Here is a 12,482-nt window from a genome sequence, read left to right as displayed (position 1 = left end):
TAATGCATTCAGTGTAAAATATGACTTGACTTGTTTAAACTTCATTGTACCAATCAAATCAAACGTCACTCTTTTGAAATTATGTATCTTAGGTAGACCAATATCAATTGCACTGTTGGTCAGATTAATCTAAATAGCATCTCATATAGATGGTCTCTATTATGTACAATCAAAATAAGCAGTAATTTATGTTATTCATTTTTAAACTTTTTTGTATTTATATAAATCATACGTTAAGTCTATTCTCTAAAGGCATTATTTAAAGAGCACATTTCATAAGATATATCATTTCTACAATAAAGTCTCTTGTTTACCTTAAATGCTATAATAAGATTTGATTTATTTCAGTCGCTGCTGGAGTACCAGGAAAAAAAAACTAAAGAACTATACAAAGACGGTATGTTGCCAAAATGTATTAATTCAAGTTAGATATCATTGATTTCTGGAATAAAATGTAAATATTAAATGGCATCCCTTTCCATGTTCTGATAATAGATACTACATTAAATATTTTCTTGGCCTTAGCAAATAAAAAAGGTGAAAGCATAAACATTCATAGTGAAGACAAGGTCATATGAGTAATATCTCAAGAGTCTATGTATCTCTTTTTATTTATGGCCTGTCCCCTTCCTTTCTTCTGCCATCCCTATGGAACTTTCCACCTGCACGTTGAAAACGGGGCTTCATCAACTTTTATGTTTTTGCCAGTGATATGAGGCCCAATAACAAGACTTATCTAGTGATACTTAAGCAATTACTGTTCATATATGGTGTTTCCCCGAAAATAAGACCTAACCGGAAAATAATACCTAATGTGTCTTTGGGAGCAAAAATGAATATAAGTCCCGGTCTTATTTTTGGGGAAATACGGTACCTCCTAGAAGGGCCAAGCTACCATATTTCCCCGAAAATAAGACCAGGTCTTATATTAATTATAGCTCCAAAAGACGCATTAGGGCTTAATTTCTGGTTAGTCTTATTTTTGGAGGAAACACTGTAGCTGTCACCTGATGGGTGACATTTAAATCTCCAGTCATTTACTTTGTCATTAGTTTACCATGTACCCTCAGGAGAAACTCCACATTGCTTTGCATGGAATGAAAACACCCAAATCAATGTAGTTCTCACCAAACATCTCAGCCTATATCTTGCTACCAACCCTCGTTTGCCCCTTTGCTCTAGCATTTAGCTAAACCAGACTACTTCTCGTTCCGTAGTGTTCTCCCCCACACTAGTCTTCGCATCTGCGTCTTCCCTCTCTCTGGCATCCTCTGTCCTTGTCCTTCAGGCATCAACATCCATGTCACCTCCACCAGAGAGCAGACAATCAACACTGGGATGTCCCTTTTGTGGGTCCCACTCGCGTCCTGTTGTGCATTTGTATGGTATAGGGGCCTCTGAATGGAAATTGCCTGTTCATCTGTTCCTTCAGCTTATAGTAGATGATGGGTCAGGGCTGGACCGTGTCATCTTCGTCTTGTAACTTCAGTGCTTGTCGTACGACCTTGTTTATAAATGAATGAAGGATGAGACAACCAGAAGCTCTGATACTTGGCCACAATAGCAGTCAAGTCAGTGTGCAGCCGTGGGCAAACTGTATTGAATATGATCTCCTGTTGTGAGCTGTGGCCTCATCTAGAGGTTTTCTCATTCTTCTTAACACTTATACTTAGTTGTATTTTAAAGAACATAATTCTGTCTTTTTCTTTCCAGCTCCTGCTGAATATGAATCTAAATTCAATCGAAAAGTTCCTCTATCACCTATTGATAATCTACTTGAGAATATAAAACTAGAAATCGTCTACGATTTGAAAAAAAAGTATAAGCTCTAAAATATAAATAGTACAAGTGTATTTACTGGGCTGTTTAAACAACATGTTAATTGTATCCCAAAATATATGGCATGTGAAATCCTTATTACAGGAAAATATTTTTGTATCATATGTTGTGGGGACAGAGCCCCAGAGAGCAGTTTCCAGGCTCTCGGCCTCACGTGGAGGGGTGCTGGCTCAGGTAGTAGATGGCCATCAACTGTGGTTGGATGGCTGTCAGCTGTGGCTAGTTGGCCGTCAGCTGTAACCAGTGAGCCACTGGCCACTAATATAACTGCTGTGGCTACACTAACTGTCGGTGCCTGCCGACGAGACGAACAGTCCCTGAAGTGGGGAGTGAGGATTGAGAAAAAAGAAGAGAGACAAAGATGGGATCGGGAGGGCAGGCAATTCTAAGTAGACTGCCGCAGTTCTAAGTAGAATGCCTCAGCCCAAGTTTATTTTTGCAGCTTATATACTCTGGGCATCAAAAAGTAACAGAACTGTCTGCAATCTAGTAGTTACAATAAAGGTAATACACAAGGGCCTATTTTTTGGCCAGCTCCACACTTCCTGACCTGGTCTGGTTCTGTGTTCTCAGAGTAGCAAGTTTTGCCTTGCTGGGAGCACAAACCACTCAAGGAAGTCAAAGGGTCAACATTTCACAAAACAACACCTGCTAGCACTTCAGCATGGTTTCCCACAGGTCCCCCTTTTTTATATAAAATTAACACAAGGGTTGCGCCTGGCTTAGGTGGTTGGTACAGATATGTCCATTTACCCGTCATAGGAGACCATCCCTCTAGCGAACGGTTCCTGTCTTAGGTTATGTACATTCTTACCAAATCCTTACCCATCTTTGGCTGCCGACCCATTGTAGGGGCTTTATACACGGGTGTCAGCGACACGGTGGACCTGGGCAGATAATCTCAACTCATGAACCTTTGTTTGGAGATCGATGAAGCCCTTGAGTATTACCTTTGTGAGCAACGGAGTAAACCACATGAATAGAGGAACACCAACAAAGATTATTACAAAAGGCAGTAGCAAATGGAACAGAGCTAGAAAGGAGGGGAATTCTCCTCTGAGGTCCGAGTACCAAGGACCTGAAATGTTAACAGGTACCATAATGAAAGAGGGTCGGTGGAGAACTACAGCTCTACTTTTGTCATTTGACCAATTGATGCTATTACTTAGGTTACACTGTATACAAGATACATTAAACTGGACCCTGTCAATATGGGTGATGTTAAAATTTCCAATCATAAGCACATATGGAGCCTTGACACAAGCAGTGGTATTGCCTTCTACCTTGCCTTGTCCCTCGTCCATACTCATAGTCACTGTATCCATTGCTCCCACTAGTTTCCAAATATGTCTTTGGGGCCGGGAGGTATACCATAATCCCACAACCACTCCAGTCTTTGTCCCGTGTTGGACATCAGCACCTGTGTCATGGCCTCTGGACCATCTATAACAGCTTGATTAAACCCAGGGACACTATATTCCCCGGGTTCTTTATAACATTGTCTCCAAAGGATGGATCTGCTATTTTTTCTGTTCTCCTCACTGCAAGGATCATGGGCTTGTGGTGGAGGTGGGTTTTTATCCCTGATGTTTTTCCATCCTGCTGGCTGATGGAATGTGACACTCTGTCCTAGGTTGTCTCCGTGAATTGTCTGGCTGCCCACACGGAAACATCCAGTAACGCTGACATTATCGCGAAGCATATGAGGAGTCCTATGCCCAAGCCGCTATGATTGAATCCAACAGCTTGTAGGACGGCAGGAGCGAATGGATGTCCTAATAGCCTAGTGTCATTTGTCCCACCAATGACTTCAGGCCCGTTCCACACAGTGGGGTGTAGCATGGGAGGGTCAGGAACATATGCCCAGTATGCTGAGGCATCTGCGCAACCAGCAGGATCTCGAAGACGCTCATCAGCAAGCCACACCAACCTCTCAGGCAGCCACCGCGCACCTCCATTGTCCTGTGAATAAACACAAACATGCCCTCGTCCCCAAATTAGGACTGGGTCTGGCCCATGCCACTGGTTAGTAACTGGATCCTGCCATCTCACTTGGGCATAATCTTGTTGAGTGTTAGGATGCCAGAAGCGATCTGCGGCAGATCTGCCACGCGCATCCAGGTTTAAAAATTTAGAACAAAGAGTGTGATTAAGGATTGTATGTGGGGAGACGGGGTAGACTCTAACGCCGCTGCCACACATTCTTGACATAGAGTAGGGCTATTAGCCATACCTTGAGGCAGCACCAGCCATTGATATCTCTTCATAGGTTCTTGTAAGTTACTTAAAGCAAACCTTTTACAATCCTTGGGGCACAATGGTATGGTATAAAAACAATCCTTTAAAGCCAGGATTATCTTATATGTGTTTTGGGGTATAGCAGAAGGATTAGGCAATCCCGGTTGTAAAGCCCCCATGAGCTCCATAGTCTCATTTATTTTTCTCCAATCTTGTAACAACCTCCATTTACCTGATTTTTTCTTAATTACAAATATGGGAGAGTTCCATGGAGAGTTAGAAAGTGCTGTATGTCCCTTATCGAGTTGCTCCTGTTCCAGCAACCTTGCAGCCTGTATCTTTTCTGATGATAGGGGCCACTGTTCTACCCAAACAGGTGTGTCGCTTTTCCAAGTGATAGCATCTGCATGGGGTACAGGAGGAGTAGTGACCCCCGTTAAAAATATCCCAAGCCAGCTCTTTGTGGTAAGGGCGAGGGAAAGATAGGCTCTTTTCTCCCTTGTCCAGAAGGACCTCAGCCATCTCTAGGCAGGAGTCCCTGATCGAACATCATCATAGTGACCTGTTGATTAGGGCTGTACAGGTAAACTCCCATCTGACTCATGACATCTCTGCCCCATAGATTGACAGGCAATCCTGCCACTATGTATGGTTGAAAGGATCCTTCATGTCCCTCTTGATCTTTCCACAACAATATATCACTGCTCTGTTGTGGTGACTGAGATTGTCCTATGCCTTGTAATTGGGTGACTGTTTGCTGCTTTGGCCAGTGGCTAGGCCACTGATCTGCAGTTAAAACAGAGACATCGGCCCCTGTGTCTAAAAGGCCCATGAAGGAACGGCCGTTAATGGATAGTTGTAATTCTGCCCTGGTGGTGAATGGCCTGGACCCAATAAGCATCTGATGAACCAAGGCCCGCGTCGCCTCGGGATTTACGGCCTGCTGTTTTACCCGGTTTGACATGTGGAATTAACAATGATTGTGCTATGCGTTGGCCCTTATCGATCACTGAAGTGCCTCCAGGCGAATGTGTCATAATCTTGATCTCTCCTGTATAATCCATATCCACAACTCCCGGAGCAACCAATATCCCTTTCATGGTAATACTACTCCTTCCTAGGATGAGTCCCACAGTCTGTGGAGGCAGAGGCCCAAAGACCCCTGTAGGAATAGCTCGCATTCCCATCTCAGGTGTTAGTACTGTGTAGGCGGCGCTACTGAGGTCCAATCCTGCGCTGCCTGGGGTTGCTGGGAAGAGTTCCTGAATGGATTTCTCTGGTGGGGGACCAACTGCGGCAGCGCCCCATAGCATTGTTGCGGGGCCACAGTAAGCTGGGAAGGCGGCCAGGCCGCTGTGCCAGGTGAGTGGCCGCAATAAGACTGCCACAACCACGCGTGCACCTGCCGGGAGTCCTCGCGGGCGCTCAGCTGCGCGGGTTTCTCCCGGGGCGCCACGGCCTCCGGCGACTTGCAGCCGACCGGCTCGGGCAGCCCTGCCCCGGAGCTGGATATCGCATCCCCGCGCTTCACAGGCTCGCACTGTGGCTCCCACTCCTCGGCGGTGGCCGTAGTGGAGGCGAGGCCCGCGGCTCGTCCCAGGGTTGCTGGGTGGCGGCAGGAGGGCCCGTCAGAGAAGTGACGGGCTCTTGGTCTCCTCCACCTTTGCCCCGCCCGGGACGGTGGCCTCGGGCCTCGTCTGGCCCCTCTGCCATGTCTCAGCCCCACTCTGCTGTCTTGTCACTGCACCGTCTACCACCCTCACTGGCCCCTCCCCATCTAGGCCCTCCTCATCCTGGGGGTCCAGTCCGTTTAGCACACTTTTTAACATTTGAGTAAAAGACATTCTGCTGCTACCCTGTCCCATGATTTTTTACTCCTGACCGTGGTATCTCACCGCACCCCTTACCTTATGCGACGCGTCTCAGCTCCGTGCGGTGTCCTTCACTTTATCCCCAGTATTCAGGTCCCTGTTCGGGCGCCACTTGTCGGTGCCTGCCCACGAGAGGAACAGTCCCTAAAGTGGGGAGTGAGGATTGAGAGAAAAGAAGAGAGACAAAGATGGGATCGGGAGGGCAGGCAATTCTAAGTAGACTGCCGCAGTTCTAAGTAGACTGCTGGAGTTCTAAGTAGAATGCCTCAGCCCAAGTTTATTTTTGCATCTTGTATCCTCTGGGCATCAAAAAGTAACAGAACTGTCTGCAATCTAGTAGTTACAATGTTTGGATACACAAGGGCCTGTTTTTTGGCCAGCTCCACACTTCCTGACCTTGTCTGGTTCTGTGTTCTCAGAGTAGCAAGCTTTGCCTTGCTGGGGGCACAAACCACTCAAGGAAGTCAAAGGTTCAACATTTCACAAAGCAACACCTGCTAGCACGTCAGCACGGTTTCCTACAGGTTCGGATTGTCCGCGTTTGAGTTCGAGTTCGGGTTCGAGTTCAGAGATCAAAAATTCACGACCAAAACCATTGTCATCCTATGGTGACTGTAGTTACATGCAAAGCTGCACCTCCTTGGGGAGGAACAATAGAGGCTTAACAGTGGGGGAGGAAAAATAGGCTTCAGGAAAGTAATGCAAACATGTACTGAACACGCAAATAAGCCAATAACAATAACAATACATCAATAGCAGGTTAGACATTCATTTCAGGTACCCAAGGAACATTCTCTAGGATAGACATTGTGCTAGGCCATAAAAAAATTAAAATAAATTTAAAAGAAAAGAAATAACACAAATTATGTTTTCTGACAATATGGAATAAAAGCAGAACTAGCAGCAGAACAACACACTAATATATACTAATCGGTCAAAATATAAATCACAAAGGAAATCCTAAAAATAAAAAATATTTTGAAGTGAATAAAAATAAAGACAAAATAAATAAAGTTTTCTGATGCATCTAAAACAGTACTTAGAGGAAAATATACAGCTATAAAATATGTATATTAAGAAAAAGAAATATCTCAAGTCAATAATCTAAACTTTCATCCTCAAATGCTGAAAAGAGAGGAACAAACTAAACCTAAAGAAATTGTGAAGGAAATAACATATATTAGGGCAGAAATTAGTGTAAGAGAGAAGAGAAAAATAATAGAGAAAAATCAATAAAAATGTCAGCAAAATTGATCAACATTTAGCTATATTGATCAAGAGAAAAAGAGAGAAGACTCAATTCTAGAATCATAATCAAAAAAGGGGGCATTACCTTACAGAAATAAAAAGATAATAAAGGAATACTATGAAAAACTGTATTCCAACAATTAAGATAACTTGATGAAATAATAATTCCTAGACAGACACAAACTAACAAAGTTGACTCAAGAAGAAATAAACCGATTAAGTAAAGATATGAATAGGTAACGAAAAATGAGTCATAAAGAAATGCCCAGAAGTTCTCACTACTGAATTCTACCAAAAGTTAAAGAATTAATGCCAATTCTTCACAAACTATTCCAAAAGGTAGACGAGGGAACGTATCTCAACTCATTTTATGAGACCAGTGTTACACTGATTCCAAACCAAACACATCAAAAGAAAATGTACCTAAAGGCTAATATTTCTTATGAAAGTGGATGTAAAAATCCTCAGCAAAATACTAGCAAATCATATTCAGCAAAATACAGAAAAAAAGCATATTCCATGACCATGTGAGATATCCCTGAAATACAAAGTTGATTTAAAACTCAAACATCACTTAATGTAACACATCATATTAATTAAACAAAAAACACTATCATGATCATTGCTACAACTTCAGTAAAAGCATTTAACAAAATTCAATGCCTTTTCATGAAAAACAAAACAAACAAAAAACAAAAACAATCAACAACAACAACAAAAAAAATACCTCAACCAACTAACCATGTGAGATAATTCTCTAAACCTGAAAAGAGCATCTATAGAACAGCTATAACTTGCATAATATTTAAGAGTGAAAGCCTGGATGCTTTCTTCCTAAGACAGTGAACTCGAAAGGATGACAACTGTGGCCAGTTCTATTCAATATTGTACTGAATATTTTATCCAGAGCAATTAGGTAAGACATGGAAATAAAAGCCATTCATATTGGAAAGACAGAAGCAAAATGCTCTCTATTCACAGATTACATAACCTGTAGTATACGACATTATGAGAATTCCGCTTAAGAACTACAGTAAGTCCTCACTTAACATCATGGGTAAGTTTTACGCTTTAAGTGAAACCACATATAAGGAAACCAATTTTACCACAGGCTGACTGCTATAAACAAGAGGTGCATTCCTGCCACAACTCATGCAAGTTATAAGGAAACAACTCTGAACAAGGCCCAGCTATATTTGCATGTATAAGTCAGCAGATTTGCAGGATTCAAGATCAATATATAAAAACCAGTTGCATTTCTGCATACTTCAACTCAATTTGCAACAGCATCAAAAATAATAGAATACTTAGGAATATATTTAACAAAATAAGAGCCAAACTTATTCTCTAAAAACTGCAAAACTGATGGAAATAAATTAAAGACAACCTAATTGGGAAAATATTCCACGATTTTGGTCTGAACACTGTTAACATGGCCATATTCCTCAACCTATTAGGTCAGATACGGGCATGGTCAAAGCGGCCGGGAGCAAAGTCATACCCCTCTGCCAAGTCAGACCCCTCCTTGCATGATGGAAACTGGGGCCCCTGGCATTTCCCAGAAGAGGCAGCAGACCTTGGTGCAATAAACAACTCCAGACACAGCCACTGGGGCCCTATCTGCACTGGGGGTGTGGGCTTGCTCATCTGCCACCTCACTCAGCCAACCCCCTCCCCCAAATCGCATATCTGCCTCCCTCCTCTGCCCTGGGAGCGACTTCACCAGCCCCGTCTGCAGACCGCTGAACCTTGCCTGGGAGCGCAGAATAAAGCCCTCACTTTTCTCAACCTGCCTGACTCTCTTAGCTTCACTATCTCGCCTCAAGCCTTACACAACCTAATCAACAAATTCAACAGGAATCTTTCTAAGAATCCCAGCTAATTCTTTGTGCAGCAATTGACAAGCTGCGTGGGGCCGGGGCAGCGAGATTGTAGTGCTGTGTGGCGCCACCCATTCCTCTCCCCCTGCCCTCCAGCCCCCACAGCACCACCCCTGGTGTGGGTTTATTAGGCGGGCTGGGCCACTCCCGAAGGACGAGGGCCGGGGCGGCCGCCAAGGGAGTGGTGGGCCGAAGCCGAGGGCACCCGGTATTCCCGGGCGGTCCCCCATCCAAGTACTGACCAGGCCCGACCCTGCTTAGTTTCCCAGATCAGACGAGATCGGGCGCGTTCAAGCTGCTGTGGCCATAGACGCTAGGAGCAGGCCCCCGGCGCCACAAGAGCAGCGGACCGGCCTGCTTGGTGAGCGCGAACCAGGCTGCCGGGCTCCTCCCGTCCGGAGCATCTCCCCGCTGGCCGGCTCCGCCAGGGCCCCGCCTCCCGCCTGCTCCCCGCCTCCTCAAGAAGCCACCTGGTGGACTGCCTTTTCCTCCTTGCCCGCAGCGAGGCCCCTTCGCGCCATCCGAGGCTCCACGGGGCCTCTACCACTTCCCTGAAGGTGGCAGAAGACAGACAGACAGGGGTTGGGAGTTGGGGAGGAGGGGGGACTGACGCACAGGATGGGACACTGACTGGGACAGAGGCACTGAGGCTGAGTTGAAGTGGCAGCTTCCCCACCGGAGTGCGGTGGTGCCCGGGGTTGGGCTCCGTTATGGAGGCAGTGCCCGGGCGCTGGCAGTCACCGTGGGAACCCGGGGCAGGCCTCCAGGGTCCGCGGATTGCCGCCGGGCTCCGAGCCCCAACCGGGGTCCCGCATGCGGGAGGAGAGGAGCGGCCCCAGGCACCCTTCTTGTGTGGGTTGTGTGCGTGCCCGCCTGCCTGCTTTTCCCCTGTGCTGGTCTCTCCTGGGGCCCGAGGGCATGTGCGCTCCCAACTCCTGACATTTTGTCCCTGCTCTTTTGGTGCTGTGGGCGGGGCCACCGAGGCGGGCAGGAACGGAGGGTGCCAGGCGCTCCTGGGAGATGAAAGGGGGGCGGGGAGGGGCAGGTGGCCTTCCCCTTGGTCAGGTGTCGGGCAACACCCGGAGTCTCTGTCTCGGGGCCCAGGTGCAGGCAGAGCGATGGTCGTCCCCTGGGCTCGGTCCCGAGGTGCCAAGCACCAGCACGTCCTTGGCTGGAGAAAGGTGCCCAAGGCAGGTGCAGGCCTGGGCCTGCAGGCAGAACCGGGCTTGGGCGTTGGGGGCGGGGCGAACGGCTGCTGGCAGAAGGCTTGCAGGAGGGAAGGGGACTAAGAAGGGGTTGCGTGAGGGGGAGCTGGGGCCAAAGGGCCTGTTGTTGGGCCGGGACAGCGAGATTGTAGTGCCCTGTGGCGCCACCCATTCCTCTCCCCCTGCCCTCTAGCCCCCACAGCACCACCCCTGGCCTGGGTTTATTAGGCGGGCTGGGCCACTCCCTAAGGACGAGGGGCGGGGCGGCCGCAAATGGAGTGGCAGGTCAAAGCCTAGGGTACCCTGTATTCCCCGGCGGTCCCCCATCGAAGTACTATCTAGGCCCGACCCTGCTTAGCTTCCCAGATCAAAGGAGATAGGGCGCGTTCAAGCTGCTGTGGGCATAGACACTGGGAGCAGGCCCCCAGCACCATAAAGCAGCGGACCGCTGTGGCGGGCCAGCCGCCACAGATCGAAGGGTACCTGGGAGGGGTAGTGGAAATGAAAGAAAGAGGCACGCACAAATGATGATGCGGCCGGTCTCCAGGGATGCTGGAGCGCGGATTTATTTTTCCTTCACCAATATATACCCTTTGGGTACGTGCAGTTTAACAATCACATGTGTGCATAACCTCACAGAAGGTAAATTTCTAACTTCAAAGAAACTATGGAGTCACTACAAGACTCCCCAAAGTAATTAACATACGAAAGAAACTACCATTTGCCCTGATAGCCATCAGTTATCTGTGTCCTGGAAAATGGGTCACTCCCACCTCATTTCTCTGCAACTTGCAAGCTCCCCAGGTGTTCTGCAGAGATAATGTTTTAGAAGCCAGACCACAAGACTCCTGAGAAACAAGAAATCATGGCTCCCCACATCTCCCCCTTTTTTATTTTAAAGCTGCAGAATTCTTCCTACAGCAAAAACAAGGTGAGGGTGCCTGACTTAGGCGTTTCAAGATATCCTTATCAACTTGCCCGTCTTCGGTGCTTCTATTAAACAACACAAGCCCTGTCTTAGGCGTTGAAAGGTTCTTTAAAACTTACCCGTCTTTGGCTAACCCGTCCCTTTCAGCATAGGAGGGAGAGGGCATTAAGGCCTTGTTTTAAGTTTAAGCTGATGAAGGTCAGCTCGCAAATCCAGCATTTGATTAATGAAATGCTTAATGAAGATGGGAAGTAGGCACAGAATTACACAGACACAGATGCCCAATGTAAGAAAAACCAAAATAGAATGAGTGAGATTTGGCATAGAAGGTATAACATTCTTAAGAACATTAATAAAATCTGAGGCAGCCTGGGCAGCATCAAATTTCAAAGGCTCAGCTTCTCTCATATTTCTAATCTCATTATGAAGCTGAAGCATATCTAGAGACACATTAGCATCATGCCAAATTCCTTGGATATGTAAACGAACCCGATTCCAATTGTATTGACTTTGATTATACTTTTTAGAAGTGACACATATCCAATGATATTCTGAATGACACTCCAAATGAGATCTAACTTTTAAACTCTGAATCACATCTCCCATATATTGAACTGTATCATAAAGGGCATTTACCTTTTGTTCTAATTTTACATTAACATCTTCTTGAATTCCTAAAGCCAAAGTAACATTCTTTAACATAATGAGCATTTTGGATAGTTTGAGAAAGAGCTACAGCTGCTGTAGCAGCAGTTGCAATAATAGTGACCAAAGCCATAATTCCTGCAATCAAAAGTCCAACAAACCGGTTTTGTCTGCTTAAGGCATACTCAATTTCTTTAAAAATCTGCAAGCTTTTTTCTGCATACCAAGGACCAGAAATATTAACAGGAAGCATAACAAATGAAGGTTGCTTAAGTACCATAACTTGAGTTCCGTGAGGTACCCATGAGACACAATTTGCAAGAGAACAATTATTGCAAGATACATGAAACTGATTCTCTATAAAATTTACATTAACATTTCCAATCAATAAAGCATAAGGAGAAGGAACACAAGCAGATACATTAACAGTTTTAGTAATAGTAGACCAGTCTCTAGATCCGTCTTCTAAAACAGTCACAGGAGTACAAGGAGTACCTGATTTACAAAACTCTACCATTTGAATAACCTCATCCATTACTCCCATAAGTTTCCATAAAGAATTTTGTTGATACTGTGCATCAGAAATCCAAAGTCCAGCAATCAATTCTCGGTCCCATCCTGACCGATT

At 45.8% G+C, this 12,482-nt stretch overlaps 1 long non-coding RNA gene across 1 annotated transcript; it reads right to left on the bottom strand.

Annotated features, from left to right (window-relative positions):
- Positions 1–219: 219 nt before the first annotated feature.
- Positions 220–9,445, bottom strand: LOC308495625. The gene is made up of 3 exons (XR_013993018.1): positions 9,319–9,445; positions 5,985–6,092; positions 220–3,801 (listed from the first exon to the last, which is right to left on the bottom strand). It is a non-coding gene; the product is annotated as an uncharacterized lncRNA (long non-coding RNA).
- Between the last annotated feature and the right edge of the window lie 3,037 nt (positions 9,446–12,482).

The sequence above is a fragment of the Rhinolophus hipposideros genome (genome assembly GCF_964194185.1).
Source record: "Rhinolophus hipposideros genome assembly, contig: HAP1_SCAFFOLD_301, whole genome shotgun sequence".
Lineage (NCBI taxonomy): Eukaryota > Metazoa > Chordata > Mammalia > Chiroptera > Rhinolophidae > Rhinolophus > Rhinolophus hipposideros.
The sequence above is the reverse complement of the archived record's forward strand: the minus strand, read 5'-3'. Positions and strand labels throughout refer to the sequence as shown.